Source organism: Elephas maximus, chromosome 20 (assembly GCF_024166365.1).
Source record: "Elephas maximus indicus isolate mEleMax1 chromosome 20, mEleMax1 primary haplotype, whole genome shotgun sequence".
Lineage (NCBI taxonomy): Eukaryota > Metazoa > Chordata > Mammalia > Proboscidea > Elephantidae > Elephas > Elephas maximus.
In genome coordinates, this window is record NC_064838.1 from 55,676,346 (window position 1) to 55,697,004 (window position 20,659).

General features: G+C 48.9%; 1 protein-coding gene across 7 annotated transcripts in view; it reads right to left on the reverse strand.

The window, feature by feature from the left end:
• The window catches only part of DCAF1 (DDB1 and CUL4 associated factor 1), a 95,101-nt gene extending 91,712 nt beyond the window's left edge, over nucleotides 1–3,389 (reverse strand). For 5 of the 7 annotated variants that reach the window (XM_049861731.1, XM_049861735.1, XM_049861729.1 and 2 more), the window contains exon 1: nucleotides 3,104–3,295. The gene's annotated coding sequence lies outside the window, so the exon portion shown is untranslated. The other 2 variants (XM_049861732.1, XM_049861730.1) reach the window with 2 other exon arrangements.
• Between the last annotated feature and the right edge of the window lie 17,270 nt (nucleotides 3,390–20,659).

Sequence of the window (20,659 nt, forward strand, 5' to 3'; positions counted from 1 at the left end):
ATAGATGCACCCTGGTAGAATAGAGAGAAATGTGAAACAGAACCCCAAATTCCTACAAAAAAGGAAACAAAAGCCAGACCTACTAGATTCATTGAGATTGGAGGACTCTCTGAGACTACTGCCCTAAGATACTCTGCAAACCTTGAACTGAAATTAACCTGAGGTCACCTTATAGCTAAATAATAAACTGGCTCAAAAAGATAATGACTACCACCCGTAAGCACTATACTCCTTTAAAAAAATCACCTATATAAGACCAAAGGTCAACAATTACTTTAAAACAAAGATAAGAATGTAAGGGGGCAGGAAAACTAAATAAACAGAAAGGGAACAACCAGAAGGAAAAGAGAATGTTCACACATTGTCAAGAACATAAGCAATGTTACTGAACAACTTGTGCAAAAACTGTTGAATGGGAACCTAAATTGCTGTGTAAACCTTCACTGAAAACACATTTAAAAAAAAAAAATACAGTACATAAATAAAAATCTGGATGGGTAGAAATGTATTCATTTTACTATTCTTTAACTTTCCTGTATGTTTGAAATTTTTCTCAGTAAAAAGTTGGAAAAAACTAAGCAGCATTTTCTTTCCTGAATTGGATCAACTCTCAAACACATGTCAAGAGAGGAAAGCAAGGGGCAGAACTCTATAAACATATTTGTTGTTAGTTGCCATCGAGTCAATTCGGACTCACGGCAACCCCATGTACGCAGAGTAGAACTGCTCCGTAAGGTTTTCAAGGCTGTGACCTTTGGAAGCGCATTACCAGGCCTGCCTTCTGAGGTGCCTCTGGTTGGATTTGAACGGCCAACCTTTCAGCTAACACTGTACCTGAGTGCTTAATCACATGCGCTACCCATGGATGCTATCATTGTGAATGAGAAAGGTGGGTGTGTGTACAAGTGTATATCTACATCTACCTACCTGTCTCTCTTCCTTCTAGGATAAAAGGCCCCTGGAAGAATAAGGAAACTAATTGTATCTATTACTCTTCTGGCAGGTAACTTTCTGGGTGATAAAGGTAGGAGAGAGATTTTTTCACTTTTTACTCCAGCTCTACCTTTTTCCCACTATAACCTTCAGTAACTTTTTAATATAACCATAAAATCTGTTCTTAGTTCTAATACACAATAGCAAATGCCTATTCTGCAGAAACTATCCCAAAGCCAAAAATAAAGTCCATATTAAAGACAAAACCAAAAAAACTAAATCCACTGTCATGGAGTCACAGCAACCATATAGGACAGAGTAGAACTGCCCACGGGGTTTTCCAAGGCTATAAATCATTATGGACACAGACTGCCACATTTTCTCCCACAGAGCAGCTGATGAAGTGGTGGTGGGTTGCAACCTCCAACCTTTTGGTTGGCAACCAAGCGCTTTAACCACTGTCCACTAGGCTCCTCATGTTAAAGACAGGTCCCTTAAAACGTTACAATACTGAAACAACCATCTGTGGGGGAGGGGGGGAATCCAAGTTTAGAGCTTCAAGTAAAAATTTACGGAATAATTACTATTAAAATACGAGAACATATAACCTATTTAGTACCGTCCATGACCATCTCCTTTACAAAAACAACACAAGAAAATTGGCAATAAACCAACTCCAACCACTTCAAATTAACGAGTGGTTCATTCTACCAGATTCCTCCCCTATTTAAACAGCTATACAACAGGTAGAACAGTAAAACACTATTCAGCAACTACCCAAGAGATGTTGAGCGTAAGATGACTCCGTTAAACTCCCACCAATTCTGTGTCTATTATCTCTTTTCTTGTCGTGTGCCGTCGAGTCAGACTCACAGAGACCCTATAGAACACAGCAGAACTGGCCCATAGGGTTTCCTAGGCTGTAATCTTCACGGGAGCTGACTCTCTGCTCTTGAGGAGCCCCTGGTGGCTGGTGGGTTCGAACTTCCGACCTTCAATTTGCAGCACAGAGCTTAATTACTGTGCAACCAGGACTCCTTATTATCTCAACATCCAAAAATTTATCGCCACTCGAAAGTGGGTAATGAATACTGCTACGTACAAAGCCAAATCTTGACAACATCAAGTAGAAAAATATCAAATCAATTTCTAATTAAAGAGTCTAAATATACACGCTTCACAAACCTTAAAGGTAAACGCCTGCAAATGACAGGGTGACGGCAGTGGTTTTTACTACCAATGAACCCTTCAACCTGTACATTAAAGAAGCGTTTAGAACAGGAAGATGCTGCTACATGAATTAATAATTAAAACATGTAGGCTAATTAAAATGTTTCAATGAAAAGATAAAGTACGAAAGACTGAGACCAACACAAAGCAGACAAAGACGAGCCATTTGGGGCTCAAAAAGTACTACAAACACTCCAAACCTACTTTCTCAACAAATGGGAACCCAGAGCGCTACTACCGCAGTAAGAGGAAGCGAGACGGAGAGCGTTTAGAAAGAAAAGAGCTAAGCGAACACCTCTGACACCCTGTCGAAAACTGTAAACCCGGAAACAGGCTGCCGGAAAGTCGGCCCCACGCTGAGGGACCCGCACACCTCTCCAGGCCCCTCCCCTCCACCGCTGGAGTGAGAGGAATGCCCGGAAAGCCCCGCCCCCCGCCCCGTCCGAGAGCAGGGCGGGCGGAAGGGGAGGTGGCACGAGGCCGAGGGAGGGAGAGACCGCCCAGGTGACTGGGACTGGAGGCGGAGACACCGTCCGGGAAGGGGGCCGCCGTACGGCAGGGGAGATGGAGACCCCCGGCCCGTACGGAACGAAGGCTGGGAAGACTGAGAAAAAAGGTGATGAAGGGAATGAGCGGCGCCCCTTCTCCAGGTAGGGGCGGGCATGCCCCTGCCCCCTATTCCGGGCGGAAAAGTACTCTCGGGAAGCTTCTTTTGGGGACTAGAGGAAGACTATGGAGGCCCCGCCCCCGGGTCAAGAATCAAGAGGAGAAAAAGGGACTGTCAAGCCCTGGGCCCAGCCTCTCCGCCGGCCCGCCCCCTCCCCGCCCGCGGCCCAGGCAGGTGCCGCCCCTCCCCCAGCCCGGCGCCCACTCTCCCGCCCGCGCGTCCTGTCTCTCCGCCCCTCTCTGGGAGAGCCGTATCCCTCCCTTCCTCACTTACCTTCCCGGGCGGCTCCGCCGCTCCCGCCTGACCCCGCCAGCGGCCACAGTTCACACACGCACCGCCTCAAGTCCCGCACTCACACTCTCCCTCACTCACACACACACACACACACACACACACACACACACACAGACACACACAGCGCGACCACGGCTCCTGAGCGGCCCACATATTATACGTCACTCGCTGGCTACGTACCCCGCGCGCGCGCCGAGTTGGCGCCAGGCTCGCGGATAAGGGGCGGGAGAACGCTAACGCAACGCAAGCAGAGGAAAATCGGCGGGTCCCGAGGCCGCCTGGGAAATGTAGTTCTGCTTTTAGGGGCGCGGCCCACCCATCCTGATTGACGCACAGTGACATTGCTTTCTGGGATTTGTAGTTTTTACTGTAGGCAGGAACTGCTGTGGACTCATTGGCGTCTGGGGAAGGCGGAAGTGAAGTGAAGGACCGTCCGGCAAGGCAAGGCTGTGACAGCTTGATACTTTCGCAGTTCTCAGCACCTTATGTACGGTAAAACCAAAACTAAACCCATCGCTGTCGATCGATTCCCGCTCATAACGACCCTATAGGGCAGAGTAGAACTGCTCCATAGGGTTTCCAAGGAGCGGCTGGTGGATTCGAACTGCTGACCTTTTGGTTAGCAGCCACAGCCCTTAACCACTACGCCACCAGGGTTTCCTTGTGTACGGTTCAGTAATTACGTGGTGATGGGTCAATGGTCAACCCCAGAACTTCATGTAAATTCCAGTCACCGAAGGAGCTCAGAGACCTGGTAGAACATCCCCTTTTACAGATGGAGAAACTGAGGCTCAGGGTGCTGAACTAGGTCTCGTGAGTCATGGTCTCAGAGTTCCTTTGACTACAAAGCACAAACGACCCCCAGTATTTGGGGATGCTGGCATTCGACCAAAGGTCATTCAGTAGTATCAAAATTTGAAGGAGTCTTGGCGGCCCAGTGGTTAAGAGTGCCGCTGCTAAGCAAAAGTCGGCAGTTGGAACCCACCAGCTGCTCCCCGGCAGAACGATGTGGCAGTCTGCTTCGGTAAAGATTTACAGGCTTGGAAACCCTATGAGGCAGTTTTACTCTGTCCTGTAAGTTCGTTATGAATCAAAATCGACTCAAGAACCATGGGTTGGGTTGGATTTTATCAAAATTTGCCTATCAAAATTTAAGTCGCAGGTACCCCATGACCCCACTGTTCTGCTTCTGAAACGCCACCCTATAGAAACATGTGCTGTTTAAAATAGACAAGGTACTACTGACTGGAGGGATGTCCAAAACCTAGTGTAAGTAAACAAAGCAAGGTGGATAATTCCTCATGATTTCATATATATGTTTTATAAAAAATCCTAAACGTGTAATGTAGACTTTTGTATATAAGTGTATAGGAAAGGGATTAAGAAGGACATGTGCCAAAATGTTTAACGGTGATTATCCCTAGGGATAGTGCAGTGCAAAGACCGCTTTAGCGTGGCCTTCCTCACCATGGTCCTATAACTCCCACCCAAGTGATTGGTTGGGACTGTGCAAATAAGGTAATTGTGGCTGACCAAGGGGATTGATCGGCTTTGCCATCCCGCTAGGCTTAAAATGAGCCATCCCACAGGTGGGAAGAGAGGCTCTCACCACCACCAAGGAAGAAGAACCAGGAGCGGAGCGCGTCCTTTGGACCCAGGACCTCTGCACTGAGAAACTTGTAGAACCAGGTGACCAAGAAAGATAAAGAGCTATAACGCTGAAGATGGTAAGAAGTGGTGGCAGAGAAAAGGCAGCAGGAGACGGTGCAGTGGACTTTCCAGCCCACGGATGGAGAAAGCTGAGCACCTTCAGGCAGGAGGCTTGTTGGAAGAGTAGGGTGCCTCCAGACACTTGGTAGAGCTAGGTTTGCTGATCCACAGAGCTAGAGCTAAGCACCTACCCATGGAGGCCTCTTGGAGGAGTGGGGTGCCTCAGGGCACTTAACAGCAGAGCTAAAAGATCTTTTTAACACTTGCCCAAGCAGGAAAGAGGTGAGGGAACCAGAGAGAGGCATGCCTGGGAGCATGGCTGAGAAGAGGCTGTCTTGATGGAAGAACTATATCCTGAGCGTTCCTGGACCTGAATTGTAACCTGTTGCTTCCCTAATAAACCTCATAATCGTGAGTATCGTCTGTGCGTTCTGTATGGCCATTACAATGAATTATTGCATCCAGCAGAGAAGTAGAGAATGCTGTCAGAGGTAAAGACGGCAGAGAGAGGAAGCATGCCTGACCCTGCCTCGTAGGAAATCAGCCTTGGGCTGTTGATCATGATACTCCTTTGACCTTGTGAAGTTAGAGGAGGTGCCATGGCCGTGCCATTTTTACAGATGGGAAAAAGTGAAGGGGACTTGTGTATTTTACTACATGTACTTCTGTATTGTTTGTCCTTTTAATGCAAGAAATTTTTTATGTATCCTTTGTAATGTCTTTAAAAAAATTCCACCTGTCCTTAAAGGCTTCATTCAGTAGCTATTTTCTTCCTTTATTTTCTCCTCCAATCTGAGATGGCTGCTCACTCCCCCAACGTCTCCTGTGTTTTATATTCTACTCTGTGTGTCAGTATAGCCTCTGTCCCATTTCCCCCCATCATACCTAGAACATACCAGGATCTAAGAAAATATTTCTTGCAAGAATAAATACCAGAAATTACAGCACTCATTAAACAGAAGGCACTGTTTCGTTTGTTTGTTTGCTCTTTATCTTTCTGTTCAAGACGTCAATAAATATGTATTCCCAGGTTTATATGTGAGGCAGAGAAAAGGAAAAATCAGAAGCCGAGGACTTTTGATTGGACTGACCTCAGAGGCCATCTCATTCAATTCTTTCATTTTGCAGTTGAGAAAAATGAGGCCCAGAGAGGGTGAGTGGCTTGCCTAAACATTGCAAAACAAATTTAACAGTAGAACCAGAATGAATCCTGACTCTCAATCAAAGATCCCTCTTTGGGGATATGAAAGATAAACATAACTCCTTAGTTGAGTGGTTTCTCCACCTGACAAAATCCTGTCCAGCCTGAAGGCCCAACACAACTCATTATCTCTCTGGGAGTCCTGAGCAAGTTCCTGGTCTAACCATGCATTTCTAAATGGAGAAAAGGAGACACAGTGAGCCTGCTGCCATGCTCAGGTCCCATAACTAGCCAGGGCCTGGATGTTCAGCCTGTGATTGCATTCCCCACTGTCTTAGTTATCTAGTGCTGCTATAACAGAAATACCACAGGTGGATAGCTTGAAAAAACAGATTTATTCTCTCACAGTCTAGGAAGCTAGAAGTCAAATTGAGGGTGCCAGCTCCACGGAAAGACTTTCTCTTTCTGTCAGCCCTGGGTGAAGCTCTTGGTCATCAATCTTCCCCTAGATCTAGGAGTTTGTCAGCATGGGTCCAAAGGTTGAACTCTGCTCCCAGGTCTTCTTTCTTGGTGGTAGGAGGTCTTTCTCCTCTCTGCTGGCTTCTTATATCTCAAAAGAGACTGACTCAAGGTACAACCTAATACTATAGACTTTGTCCTGCCTCATTAACGTAATTGTCTCTAATCCTGCTTCATTAACATCATAGAGCTTAGGATTTATAATACAAAGCATAATTACATCCGACCATAAAGTTGGAGACAACCACATAATACCAGGAATCAGGGCCCAGCCAAATTGATGTGAATTTTTGGGGAACACAATTCAATCCATAACGTTCCACCCTTTGGCCCCCTAAAATTCATGTCCTTGCCACATGTGAAAGACATTCACCCCATATTATCCCAAAAATCTTCTGCAAAATTCCCCTTCATCTGTGAAATTTAGAATACAAGTTACCTGCTTCTAAAGCTCAGTGGAACAGGCACAAGGTAGACATTTCCATTACAAATGGGATAAATTGGAAGGAAGGGATAACAGGGAACAATCAAGTCCAAAACTCATCAGAACACATTACATTAGCTCTCAAGACTTGAAAATAATCCATTCCCTGGGACAATTTAGGCAATGACCCTGCCCTCCAAACTCTGGGTGTTGGCCACACTTTCTGGATTCTGGGTGGAGGCTCCTGAGCCCTGGGCTTCAACTCTGCTTTTCAGCCCCACTGGGACGGCAACTCTGCTCTCTTGGATTTTGGCGGCCCCATTCTCCTAGTCCATCCGAGTGGCGACCCTGCCCCCTCAGACCCAGCGGTCCCCATTCTTCTGTCCCTTGGGCATGGCAGCCCCATCCCCTCAGCTTTGGACAGTGGATCCACCCCATCCCCCAGCACAGAGGAGCAGCAGCCTCACTCTCCGGAACTGAACTGGTGAAGATCTGACTCTCTGAAACCTAGGAGGCTGTGGCCCCACCCTTTGAGACTGAAGCAGCTCTGCTTCCTGTCCTCCTTGTCTCTTCAGCTTCTTTCTCCTGGTTCCTTGTCCTCTCAGCACTTTGGGCCTCTTGGGCCAGCCTGTCTTCTGCCCTGCTTGGGCAAGTGCTACAGAGCTCTTTAGTTCCACCAATAAGTGCCTCAAGACACCCTACTCCACCAGTAAGCCTAAGCCCAAAGGCACTCAGCTCACCCGCTCCGTGTGTCAGAAAGCCTACCTCCTCCAACAAGTGCCCAGAGGTGCCGTACTCTGCCAGGAAATCTCTTACCCAAAAGCTCTCAGCTTTCTTGCTTCTTGGGTCAGCTCACACGCCGTCTCACACCGGTTTCCTAGTTCTGCTGTGGCTGTTTCTCTGCTACTGCTTCTCACCATCTGTGCCATCTCCAGTGTTACAGCTTTCCTCTCTTCCTTCTGAGCTCTCACCCTAGTTGTCTGACATCCATAATTTCACCAACAGTCAACCTAGGCTTTTGCTATTAGGCACTTTAAAACTCTTCCAGCCTCTACCCATTCACAGTTTCAAAACTGCTTCCACACTTCAGCCATCTGTTAGAGCAGCACCCCACTCCCAGGGCCAAATTCTGTCTAGTTACCTGGTGCTGCTATAACAGAAATACAAGTGGATAGTTTTAACAAATAGATTTGTTCTCTCACAGCTTAGGAGGCTAGAAGTCCCAATTCAGGGCATCAGCTCCAGGGAAAGCCTCTCTCTCTGTTGGCTCTGGGAGAAGGTTCTTGTCATCAGTCATCCCCTGGGCCTAGGAGTTTCTCAGTGCAGGAGCCCCGTGTCCAAAGGACACTGCACTCCTGTCTGTTCTTTCTGGTGGTAGGAAATTCCTCTCCCCTCTGCTCACCCCTCCCTTTTGTATCTCAAAAGCGATTGACTAAAGATACAACCTAATCCTGTAGATTGTGTCCTGCATCATTAATGTAACTGCCTCTAATCCTGCCTCGTTAACATGATAGAGGTTAGGATTTACAACATATAGGATAATTACATCAGACCACATAATGGAGGACAACCACACAATACTGGGAATCATGGCCCAGCCAAGTTGACAGGAATTTTTGGAGGACACAGTTCAGTCCATAACACCCACTGAACCCTATCCCCCTCTTTCTAGAAAAGAGAACTTTCTCCTTCACTTAAAAATTAATTTGGAGAGCTCTTCAAGGTACAAGATTCTAGAATGTGCAGTGGCAACAGTGCAGAAATATCACCTCTCTGCAATCCTTTCTCCCACCACGACACCCAAAATTCACTGCTGTCTGTGTTTCTGGAGCTTTGCCTATATCTCTAATGGCCATGACCCTGGGTGCTGCAAACAGTTAATGCAGTTGCCTGGTAACTGAAAGGTTGGAGGTTCGAGGCCAACCAGAGGCACCTCAGAAGATAGGCCTGCCATTCCTGGAGGTCACCTTTCAGCCAAATAATAGATTGGCTTATAAAATAAACTGTCATCTGTAAGTAATGTGACCAAACAGTCAACACAACCAAAAGCACAGATGAGAATGCAAGGAGGGGAAGGGAAGCAAGATCAATGGAAACAGAACAAACAGAAAGGGAATAATGAGAAGGCTGACAGATTGTGAAAATTGTAACCAATGTCATGGAATAATTTGTATAAAAACTGTTAATGAGAACCTAATTTGCTGTGTAAACTCTCACCTAAAACACAATAAAATATTTTTTTTTAAGGAGAAGAAACTCCTGATGATCTACTTTCAAACAATTAGCCATTGAAACCCTATGGAGCACAGTTCTATTCTGACACACGTAGCGTTGCCAGGAGTCAGAACCAGCTCAACCACAAGTGATTACTGGTTGCCTTTTACTTTGACCCTACAGCAGGCCCACCCCCACAGTGTCTCATGTACCCTTTGTTACCACCAGACAGGGTAAATATGGTTAAAAAACAACACAAAACAAAACAAACCCACTGCCATTGAGTCGATTCCAACTCATAGCTACCCTATAGGACGGGGTAGAACTGCCCCAGAGAGTTTCCAAGGAGCACCTGGTGGATTCAAACCACTGACCTTTTGGTTACCAGCCATAGCTCTTCACTACTACACCCACCAGGGTTCCCAGATATGGTTAATCCTCCTGTATAGATGAGAAACCTGAGCCCAGAGAAGTGGAGCCGGGAATAGAGACCAGGTTTATTGGTCCTATACTTTTTCTCATCCTCTTTACTTCTTCGGCCAACTTTCCTGCTATACTTCCCTGGGCCGTGGCTCCAAAATGCATGGGGACAGAGCACTCAAGGCTTCCGTACACTCCCTCTGTCACCATGGACTTTCTCACTGCCTGGGGTCCCAACTTACCCACTTCCTGCCACTACCTTGGTCTGCCACCAGATGGCACTGCTTCCCCTCAGGAGCCCTGCCTGGGGTCCTTAGATGGTGGCACTGGGAGTGACGGGGTGTTGAGGAAGGACTTTGGAGAAGCCAGAGCACAGGAGGTTGGGGAAGAGGAGCAGGAGCTGTCCAGGGCTACTTCATGCAGAATCCCTGCCCTGCAACCCCTGCAGCTCCTTACCCTCCTCTGCCCCCCACCACCGCCCCCTACAGCCACACACCTGCAGGTGCCCCCAAGAAGGGGCAGCACCCAGGCCTTCCAGACCACACACACATTTCAGGCATGATCACTGACACCTTCACAGGACAGGCGTTAACCCACCTATGCACATGGCCACCAACACCATGCTCCCATGCACCCACATGCACTAGGCACCGCTGCTCAAGACCAAGGCTTACACACCTGAGTATATGCAAGCATAGAGCCATAGATAGGCCAGGCCCACATGGCCAGCTTGATTCTGGCACATCAATCCTGAATCATGGAGAAAGAGATTCTTTGGCCTCTTTGGTAGAATGTCTCTGGACTCTGCCCTCCCTGTTCTCCGTGGACTTGAGAAGGAAGCAGCCCCCTCCGAATGGGTGAGGACCTTGTCTTGCAGGGCTGCTTGGCCTCAAAGACAGGGCAAGAGCAGCCCAGCCTGGCCCCAGCATTAGGGCTCCACTTGCCCCTACCCCCAAGCGTGCCCATTCCCTGGGGTAGGAAAATTGCTGGTGCCAAGTTCTTGGGGTTCCAGGCTGCTCCCCTTCCCTTCCTACCCCCATCCCTTCTCTTCCAGCACCTCCTTCCTGGCTCACACAACCCAGGTGCTCTAGCCAACCCATCCTCACCCTGCTGCCACCCAACAACTCCTGTGCTTCCTCCTGTAACTCCCTGGGGCTGGGAGGCAAGGCCAGCTGTCTCACAAACACTCTGATTTCTCTGTTGGCTAGACAAGACTGCTGCTGCACCAAGGAGTGTCACAGGAGCCAAGAAGAGTCTCAGAGCTGACAGCCTCTGAGGATCCCAGCCTGGACAAAGAGGAAATCCCCATCAATCACCTGGTGCCCCACCTCTGTTTGGGGTCCCCTGCAGCCCCCCAGAAAATAGGGGGGGAACATTACGGCCTTCCCCAAGAGGTGTGCAAAGCAACCACTCCTATCTGACTACACCCACATCTACGGCTGTACTCATTTTACAGAGAGAGAGACTGAGGCTCCGCAGAGGCAAAAGCTTAAACCCCCGCCTGGCCCAGTGGCCACGGTAGCTGCAGTCTTCAGAAGTCAGTGTCCGCCTCCTGCCCCACAGGTGCAACTTCATAGAGGGGCCTGAGGCCCAGGTGGGAAATGAGGTAGCAGTTCTCATCCTTACCCCAGCTCCAACATACTGGAGCCCCAACAATAGTGAGGAGCCCGTGCAATATTAGGACATGTTTATACCAAAAACATTTTGTTTATCTGAAATTCAAATTGAACTGGGAATCCTGTATTTGATGTGACAACCCTACCAGAGCCACTGCTCATCCACAGACCCCAAGGACTCCCCTCCTGTGGTCCCAGGGCCTCACTTTAATCATGTGTAAAATGGAAAGCAGCAAATCAGAACAGCCACCTCCCAGTGGGTCTCATTACAAATGAGACAATCCAAGCAGTCAAGGCACCTTTATTCAAAAACTGATGATCTGGGTGATCCCATTGTTATCAAGTTGATGCCAGTTCATAACGACCCTGTGGGACAGAGTAGAACTGCCCCATAGGGTTTTCAAGGAGCAGCTGGTGGATTTGAACTGCTGACCTTTTGATTAACAGCCAAGCTGATAACCACTTCACCACCAAGGCTCCGATTTGGGTGATATCAGGCTGAAAATCCTCCCTTCTACACTCTTCTCTTTAACCCTAGCACTGATGGTCAGGGATGAGAAAATAGTTTCTTTTCCTTTTACTGGGAAGAGTTTGTAGCAGGAGACAGCTCAGCAGTTGAGTCCAGCTTTGCTGGCTGGTAAACAGACCTGAGTCCCAACACTGGTGTCCCCACTTACCACCTGTGGATGCTTGGCCTAGTTACTTTACCTCTCTTGAGCTTCAGTTTCTCTGCCTGGAAAATGGGAATACCTTCTTCCCAGCATTATGAGGATTAAATGTGACAATGCATTAAAGTGCTTAGCTTGAGGTCTGGCGCACAGGAAGTGCCAGATAAGTGCTGGCTACTCCTATTTTGATTATTGTCAGTCCAGGACAACCTTAGTCCTGGCTGGTTTCTCTTTGCCCTCGGTACTGGCTGCTGTAGGGGCTGAAGCTCTCCACATTTAAATGAGAAAAAAGCTCATAACCAGAAAAATTCTAGGACCATTTTCAGGAGCAATAACAAGTAGTAGAGTATCCACTCTTGGAGGTCACCTGTCCACTCTCCACCCCAGCAGAGAAGTGAAAACTGAATGGGTGAGAGGGTAGAGGCAGGAGGCTGTGTTCCGAGGCCTCCTTGTGCCTGAGTGGGCTACAGCTGATTGAGGGTAAAGTGCAGTCAAGGTCAAGGAGCCCCTGGGACGTGAAGCCAGATGTGTTGCCCTCCCCAAGCCAACCTATTGAACCTGCCTCTCTACTGGACCAAGGCTGCATCTAGAACTTTTGCCCAGAGCACACTGACTTCCTTGGGAACCTCTGGTAGAACAGCGATGTTGTGACCAAGTAGAGGCCAGAGGGGGAGGTCAGAGTGGGTGGTTGGAGATGGTACAGCACAAAGCAGAGGCTGAAGCACAAAGACGGCCAAACTCTGGCCTCTAGATAACCCAGTGCCTGTCAGATCCCCCCGCCTGGCCCACCAGTCATCATCTTTGGTGACTCCTGGGACCATGCCCTCTCAGAGGTCGTGCTCCAGGTAAGGCTTAGAGATTGGGAAACAGGTGCAGGACAGATAAGGAAGGAGCAGCAGACAGAGAGCTGAGGGATTCTGAGCTTCCTCACCCTTCCCCACCCCATCCCTGGTCTCCTTTGCCTCAGGTTCCTGAGATTGCAAATCCATACTGGCCCGGCCCCTAAGCTCCCAGACAACTCTGGGGTGTTTTTTTAGGCAATGCCTGAAACCACAACAGCTTTCTGCAGGTTTCAGAGCTCTCTGGCCTGATCCATTTGAAGGTACCCTGGGGACTGCTGGGCCAGACCCTCACCTAGGAGATTCAGGTCAGATAAAGCTTCCCATTCTATCCTTTCATTTCTAAAGGGTCTAGAGCACTGTGACTTTGTCTAATAAGGGATGCTGATCCAACCCCCAATTTATAGGTCATAGACTCAACACCACCATCTGGAGTAACCCACCTCCTGACCCTCCGAAGCCTGGCTGCCGAGTGCCTGGACCGCTGAGAGGTATTGCCAGAGATAGCCTGGAGTGCCCACTTACGCCTGGGACCCAAAGTCATCAAGGAGAGGCTTTCTAGGTGGGCAGGGGTGTTCTGGGCTCTTACCGTGAGGCAGCTCCTCTACGTTCCCTGAGGGGTACAGGTGTTGCTCTATGAAAAGTCACATGATGTTTCTGGCAGAAGCTCCCTCCGCCCAGCTACTACTTCACCGGGCTCAAACTTGTCAGAGACAGCTGTTTATGAAGTCACAATGCCGGCTGCCTCCCTATAGGACCAAAGACCAGGGCAACCAGGGCCCAGTGGGCATGACTTTGGGGGAGAAACAGCTTCAGGACTGACCTCTGGACTCTTGAGGGGAGTAAGGGGTCTAGAGGGATTTGCTGAAGGAGAGCAGCTTCCCTCCACCTCAGGCTGTAGGGGCTGGGGATCCGGGGATGAGGACAGATTCTCAGGTCTACATCATTGCCAGGAAGTGAGAACAGTTGGGGCCTGGGGCTGTGATCCTTGACCGTGGGCCTATCCCCAGTGACCCAGCAGGGAGGAAAGGAAGGAGGAGCCCTGCCTTGCCTGAATACATAAAAGGGTCCTGATCACTGACGTTTTGGGTGTTCCATGGCAAAGGGATTAAGGCTCTGAGGCAGGGACCAGCTCTTCCCTTCACTATGATCCCTCCATGATTAACCACTTATTGAACATCCCACCTGCTTCCTGGGCAAGCACATGCCACCAATGCTGCTACAGTGACAAGCAGCCCAGACATCTGCTGGGATGCCCAGAGAGAGAACAATGCCAGGAGAAGTAGTGGGAGTGCCTGGCACCCACTCTTTCCAGAATGTAGGCTCCCACCTCCCGAGGAGCCAACCCAGGAGAGAAAACAGGAGAACGCTTCATTCCATAAAAGTGTGGGAAGTTGGTCATTACCATGGAAGGTTCCAGTGTGTATGTCAGGGATGGGGAGAGCCACTTGATGGAAGCCTTATTTTAAAACAAGTGAACAAAGCTGTGATTTAATTTAAGGATTTCTGAGCTTCTGCTCTGTGCCTGGCCCTTTTCCTCGTGTGCCTCGTGCTACGGAGGAGACAACACCAAGGTGATTACAGGCTCTGCCCTCAAGGGCCCACAGTCTAGGGACTGAGTGACTGCCCAGCTGCCTCCCTTAAAGAGAAAGCTGTTGTCCCAGGAGGGGGTGGGGCATCTTGGAAGCCAGGAGCCCTACCTCCCAGTCCAGAGCCCAACATTTTCCTGAAGGTAAGATCAGATGGGGATCACAAGGGCCTTTGGCAGCTGAGCGAAGGCAGCATCCCACTATCTCTCAGGGTCTGCAAGTTGGGGGTCTTGGGGTTGTTTATTCTGTTGAGAGTGGTTCCTCCCCCATGTGATCCCATGCAAGGAGGCCTTAGCCTGCAGCCAAGAGCCTGTCTTGCCCGTTTTGTGGGACTGCATTCAAACCGTGCCTGTACAGAGGGCCTTCTGCTGCTGCCTGCTCTATGGGGCCAGCAGATGTGCTATGGGAACAGGCCTAGCGTGAGGATGATTTGATTAGATCTCTGCTGGCTGGTTTTCAAATTAGTAACTTTTTTTACCGCAGAATTTTTTTTTCCAGTGAAGTCTCATATGCCTGTTCATTAAGTCGGTAAAAAGAGCTATGCAGAGGGTTGGAGGTGAGGGCATGGTATACTAGGGTCCCTACCAGTTCTGAAGACCCCCTAGGGTTCCAAGGAACTCAGCTTGAAAACCATGCATCATATGGCTTCCAGACCTTTCTAGGTTTGACCTACCACGAATCTGTTACCACAATGCCCAGCATTTATGCATATTTAATGGCCACCTCAGAGCCCTGGTGGCACAGTGGTTAAGTGCTATGGCTGTTAACCAAAAGGTCAGCAGTTCAAATCTACCAGCCGCTCCTTCAAAACCCTATGGGACAGTTCTACCTTGTCTTATAAGATCGCTATCAGCCAGAATCCACTCGACAACGAGAGGTTTACGGGTTTTATTGGCCACCTCAGAGTACTGCTCAAATTGCCAGTTCTAGTTACTAGTTCCTGTTCAGCTTATTTCCAACAGCCAGTGCATCCCCAGTCCCACATCTCCCTGGCCCTCTGCTCCCAACTTCGCTCTTCTTTTCAGGCTCTGAAATCAGAAATCCAGGGCTCTGTGGCCCACAGCTCACATGGGCATCCAAGTCAGGAACTCATTAGGCACCCGTCCATACCTGAATCCAGTGGGCAAGAGACAGGAGACTCTCTTTCTCCAAGTAACATTCAGCTTTGCCTTATTCTCCTCTAAGAATCTTGTAGCCTCTAGGATTGTCCTTGACTTTTTTTCAATGCAGTGATCCCTGGGCGGTGCAAATGGTTTGTGTTCAACTATTAATCTAAATGTTGATGGTTTGAACCTACCCGGCGGCACTGTCGTGAGGACAGGGTTGCTACCGACTACTCCATACGATTTGTGTCTTTCCACAAAGTCTTTATTAATTATTAAGCACACAGGTTCTTGGCTACCCCAGACGACAGAGCCTCAGTCACCAAAAGGGCAAGCTTATGGCAAACAAACTCCAAAATCCAAAGTCCAAGGTCCAAAGTCCAGAAACTTCCGTCACTCTTGACCGCGTTGTCTCATTGGGGTCAGGAGCACTATGTCAGGCCTCTACCTCAGCAAGACTTTCGTCAAGCTAGGGTCGCAGAGGGATTGACTTCCCTTCAGACTGAGTGGAAACTGGGATGGCTCGAAGGCCAATCGCCCTTACTTCCAAACTCAGCTGGCTCTGGGACCTCAGTCGATCAGCCTCTCGTACAGGGAGTCCTCTGGCAGGTGAGAGGTCTCACACCACCTCTCCACTGTCCGAAGGAGGGTGGCTCTGATATGCTCCGAGCAAAGCTGAGTCTTAGTGTCCCTTCTTTTATACACGTTGGGGCTCTCTGAGCCCTTTTGGTTGGTGCTGATAAGTCCTTGTTTATGACTTAGCAGGAGCTCTTTGAACCCATTTGGTTGATATTGATAAGTCCTTGTTTGTGACTTAGCAGGTGTCTTCTGTTGATAAGGTTATTTTTCTCTTCTAGGTTGCATCATCTTCTTTATCTCCTTTCTTCACATGTTGTTTACTTCTTCATTTGCTTTCAGCTAGTCTGCTCTCCACAGGCACCATGAAAGAAAGGCCTTGCAATCTGTTTTCGTAAACATTACAGTCAAGAAAACCCTATGGAGCAATTCTACTGTGTAACACATGGGGTCGCCATGAGTCGCAAATGACTTGATGGCAATGTGTTTTGTTTTAAATGCAGGACATATTTGATTCTGTGGGGCTGACAGCCTCACCTATGCCCAGGGAAGTCTGGGTGCAGAGCAAAGACTGCACTCTCTGTTTTCTTTCCCCCTAAAATATAGAGCATGGGGCAAGATGGGCTCCCCGTCGCACAAGCCAAGCAGGTCTGGAATCCAGGACTTTTTGTTTCAAAAAAATCCCTGAGAAGCATCATGGCCTTGGTTTACTCTGAAGACAAGTTTAGGAGAGCAGAGCAACAGTGCTGTGGGCCTGGTTACAGGGAAATGTGCTGTACCATAGTGAGAACGAAGGCTGCTTTGCCCCAGTGGCCGGGGAGGGAGGGCAAAGCACCCTAGTCTTGAGTCGCGGGTCTGTTATGGATTGAATTCTACCTCCCAAAAATATGTTATAAATCCTAACCTCTATGCCTGTGGTTATAATCCCATTTGGGAACAGCTTGTCTTTGTTATGTTAATAAGGCAGGATTAGCATAGTGTGTATCTTGAGTTGTTGTCTTTTGAGACTTAAAAGAAACACAAGCTAGAAGCAGAGATGGGGGAAGAGAGATACCAAGCCACATGAAGATGGCCCCGGAGCAGAAGGTCAAAAAAAGACAAAGACGTTCCTCCAGAGCAGACAGAAAGAGAAAGCTTTACCCTAGAATCCGTGCCCTGAACTCAAACTTCAATCTCCTCAACTGTGAGAAAATAAATTTCTGTTTCTTAAAGCCACGCACTTGTGGTATTTCTGTTATAGCAACACTAGATCTTTAAGGCAGGGTCAAACCCTTCCCACCTTCTAGCTTTGGGGTATTTGGCTTTAAACAACCAAGTGCCCTTATTGAGTCCTTTCACTTGATCTTCATGACTACGTTGTTGGGGAAAACAGGAACCTGAAGACAGGGTGAAGTAAGCATGGGGCTGGAAACTGGCCCTGGCTCCACTCTTCCTGGCTGGGTGATGTGGCCACATCCCCTGAGCCCTCTGAATCTCCGTTTCCTCTTACGTAAAATGGGGATAATACCACCTACCTTGTCACCTTAGATAAGTAAATCAGATTATAACACCTGCCATAAATGACAAATCAAATAATACATGATAGCTTTAATTTTCTGGGGCCTGTTCTATACCAGGCCCCATGTAAAGCACTTCAAATGTGTTTTCTCTAATCTCACAGCAACTTTGAGGTGGGAATAATAATTACCCCCATTTTACAGCATGTGAAGTGACGTGCCCAAGGTCAGACAGATGGGCAGAGGAATGGGGATTCTTACCCAAGTCTGGGTCCTTCAAAACCCTTGTGGTTGACCACATCATTCCACCTTTATTTAAGAGGGAAGAAAGGAGGCCCTCCCCACAGGGATGATAACTCAACATGATGGATGCAACAAATGATGATAATGGCAGCCTATGGGAAAACAGGTCACCCTCTCCTACCTGGGGTAGAACCAGAGTTGTGAGGTCATTATATTGATGGACCTTGAGACATTCAAAATGTCAAGTCTTAGGAGTATTAGCCTGTTTGGAAAGACGAGACTCCCAGACAGGACATCACACTGAAGGACCAAGCCAGTGCCAGGCTGCGTGGCATCAACTGACTAAAGGTTAAGGGAGTTCGGAACAGGAGACTGGGAAGGTTTCCTGGAGAAAGTAGATCATGAGCTAGGCCTGCAGGATGATGAGGAGTCAGGTTCATTAATTTGTTGACTAAAGTTACATGGAGTGTGGATTGGGCTGGGGCTGAGCAGGAAGGGCATTGAACACAAAGGCAGTGAACAGAAACTGAACTTTCACTCCCGTCTCTGTCTTAAACTGTCCCAAACCAGGGCAGCTAGGCAGCCTCCCCCTTCTTCCCTGAGAACTGCTAGGGAGAACAAGATCACATTTTCTAGGAGACCAAGATCACGTTTTCCCTGAAAGTGGTCCTGCAGAGCCTGGACACCTCAGCCCTTACCAAACTCTCAAAATGCCCATTCTGCCCATATCACCCCCAAACAACCTCTCATTGCACCTGACTCACTCATTCATTTACTCCGTAAACATTTCCCAGGGCCAGTCACAGTGAATGAACAAGACCATCACAAAGCCCTTCACTAAACTGATAGGCTAGCACAAGGCTCTCAATCCTGGCTCCACATTACAATCACCTGAGGAGCTTATATGACATACCAGTGCCTGGCTCCCACCTCAGATTAGTGACATCAGAATCTCTACAGGTCAGGCACCGGCATGAGTGTTTTTCAAAGCTCCTCAAGTAACAAATATGCAGCCAAGGCTGAGAGCACCGGTTTAAGAGGAGAGATGGGCATTAAACAGGATGTGGGCATGATGGCCTACACACTGAGGTGGCACTTTGTTGTTGTTACTGGTGGATGTTGAGTCCATTCTGACTCATGGCGACCCCATGTGTGCAGAGCAGAACTGCTTCAGAAGACTTTCAAGGCCGTGATCTCAGAAGCAGATGGCCAGGCCTGTCTTCTGAGGTGCCCCTGGGTGGGTCCAAATCACCAAACTTTGGGCCTAGTGGGCTGCGGTCCTGGGTGATGAGGAACCTGGGTCCTGCTGCTCCTGGAGGCTATGGGACCCACTACAGGAAAACAGGACAGCAGACTCAGGGAGCCAGCACAGGGAATGGAAGGAGCCTTCTCTCCGGCACCAGAGTCTCTGGCTTAGAATCTTGGCCCTGCCCCTCTCTGGCTGCGTGGCCCTGGCAACTCCTCTAAGCCTCAATTGCTCATCTATAAAATGGGAGTACTAATGCCCACTTTGAGGGTGGCTGCAAGGAGGGCAACCAGGAAGCACCTGGCACACAAGAAGCACTCCAGAGATGGGGTTGCTGGCAGCAGCATCAGCACAGATTCTGTCAGTGCAGACAGGCCCTAAGGATCAGATGTCCAACTCTGTGTTTTTCACATGGAAACGTCCAAGTCCAGAGGGAAGAGATTTTCCTAGGCCATGCAACCAGCCGGAACTGGAATCTCCCTCCACCCAGCGGCTTTGCCTCTCAGTGACCTGAGCTGAGCTTTAATTCTCGTCATCCTGCTTGGGACTTCTAGAAGCAAGCATTGGATTTAAAAACACCTTTTAAAATGTCTTATTTGAGCTCCCTCTTAGACCCTTAAGGGGTCTGCAGACCCTGCAGCCAATCTGGCCATTTGGCCCAAATGGGCTATTTGGTCCCCAGTCCCTTTTGACATTCCTGTCACAAAGAGGGTTCATTACCTTGGTACCAAAGATATGGCCACCCTGGGACTGAAGATTAATAAGAAGGATGCCCCTGCCTCTGGGGCCTGGGCCTGGGGGCTAGGAAGGCTGGGGACAGCAGGAAGAGACCTAGTCATTTTTTCAGATATGACTTTTTTTGTAGTCTTTGACTTTTAAGCCACTAAGCATGCATTACTTTGATAAAAATAAAATTGTATTGAAAAGTAAAACTGACATACAGGGATAATAGTGCCAACTGCATGGGGTTTGTGAGGATTATAGGAGCTGATGGATGTAAAGGGCTCAGCCTGGCCCAGGTGACTGCTCAATATGAGTTGGCTTTTCGTGTTTTATGCCAAAATCATCACTGTCCAGTGGTTCTTTCTGTGTCACCATTCACGGGAGGGAGATGGTGGGAAGAGGCCCCTCAGCTCTTTATCTCAGGATGCTGAGGCACCAGAGCCTTTGTCGCTGACTCGGCCACGTGGCTTAATTGGAGGTTCTGCAGCCCCAGCTCTGGTGACAGTTGCTGACCCCCCTGCCGGACCAGAGTTCTGTACTCAGCCCAGACTTCTGACAGGCATTGAGTACCTACTTTGTGCCAGGTCCTATGCTCAGCCTTTCAAGGAATCCTCTCAACAGTCCTACAGGTAGACGTCATGCTCCATTTTAACAGAAGAGTAAGCTGAGGTTCAGAGGAGTTAAATAAGTTGCCTAAGGCCACTCAGCTCCAAGGGCAAAATCCAGAGCCCCTGCTCTCTCCTCCATTAGGAAAGGAGGCAGGAGGGGGGTATTCAGCCAGCACCCCAGGACCACTTGGCCTATGAGCACCCCTTCCCCCTTCTCCCTAGGAGCACCCCCCAGCAGCTTAATGAAGATGCCACCTTGGAAGACAGTGTCTTCTCGGAGCAGCTGGAGCAGCCAGTGCAGCCTCCACCTGTATGTTGGTACACCTGCCCCAGGGAGTGGTGAGGAAGCAGTGTCCTTTCTTGGGGCCTGGGGTTGGGGAAGCTGAAGCAGGAGGTCCCA